This window comes from Poromitra crassiceps (genome assembly GCF_964638095.1).
Source record: "Poromitra crassiceps genome assembly, chromosome: 5".
In the NCBI taxonomy this organism is placed as follows: Eukaryota; Metazoa; Chordata; class Actinopteri; order Beryciformes; family Melamphaidae; genus Poromitra; species Poromitra crassiceps.
The window spans coordinates 52,177,689-52,179,031 of record NC_139642.1 but is presented as its reverse complement, the minus strand read 5'-3'; positions in this window follow the sequence as shown (position 1 = coordinate 52,179,031).

Genomic DNA, 1,343 nt, shown 5'->3' with positions numbered 1-1,343 from the left:
TTCCTCTCTGCATGTTGAGATGTGCACAGGTCTTCCTCCTCTGTCACGTGCAGCATCATCACGCCACCCGAGTCTCTGCTGCCACACGTACAATTTACAGTCCAGGCGTTTAGCTGATGCTGGCATCCAGAGCCACGTCACAGTGAGTGAGCAGGCAGCGGCGCACTGCCTTGCTCAAGGACACCGTGACGGGACGCACAGCTGTTGATGGACATGGCTGTTATACATATAGCCTGAGCCTCCAGCTGCAAGGCCAACCTGCCAACCACCTGAGGGAAAGCACTCAAATTAAAACAAGCTTATCTATTCTCACTGGTTTTCAAAACACCGTGAGCCACACGGGTCCATGAGGGAGGAGCAGGGTGCCTGCCCCCTTTGCAATATTCACTTTGCTGCTACTTGGCAGGCTGGCCAGCACAATGACAGGTAGCATTGTGAGAAATGGGTTTTCCGATTCACTCTCTGTCCCTCTGTCACCCCCCCTCTCTCTCTCTCTGCCACCAGCCTCTCTCTCTCTCTCTCTCTCTCTCTCTCTCTCTCTCTCTCTCTCTCTCTCTGCCACCAACCTCTCTCTGACTGTCTCTGTCTTTCTGTGTGTGTGTGTGTGTGTGTGTGTGTGTGTGTGTGTGTGTGTGTGTGTGTCTCTGCCACCAGCCTCTCTCTGACTGTCTCTCTGTCTTTCTGTGTGTGTGTGTGTGTGTGTGTGTGTCTCTCTCTCTCTCTCTCTCTCTCTCTCTCTCTCTCTCTCTCTCTCTCTCTCTCTCTCTCTCTCTCTGCCACCAGCCTCTCTCTGTGTGGTGTGTCTCTCTCCCTCTGCCACCAGCTTCTCTCTGACTGTCTCTCTGTCTTTCTGTGTGTGTGTGTGTGTGTGTGTCTCTCTCTCTCTCTCTCTCTCTCTCTCTCTCTCTCTCTCTCTCTCTCTCTCTCTCTCTCTCTCTCTCTCAGCTTTAGTGTATGAGCTCCTCTTCTCTGTGAGCCTCCAAACGGGAAAACCACCACAATATAATGAGATCGGAGGCACCCAAATTGAAAGCAGCCATTCTCTACAGCTGTCAGCGTATTATGGAAGGGGCCGACTGATTCCAACACCTCTAAAGACAGGGGCGGAGGGAGGGGCGGAGTCTAAAGGCAGGGGTGGAAGGAGGGGCAGAGGTGGAGGGATGGAGTTGGGGGGGGGGGGGTGATTTGGAAATGAGAGGGTTCTGAAGGGAGAGGTGGAGGGGGAGCTCAGGGGTGAGCTATTTTGCATTTTGAATGTTTTCCTTTTTTCCCCACTCCGTCTCACTTCAGCCCTCTCAGTCTCATTCAATCTCTCTCTCTCTCTCTCTCTCTCTCTCTCTCTC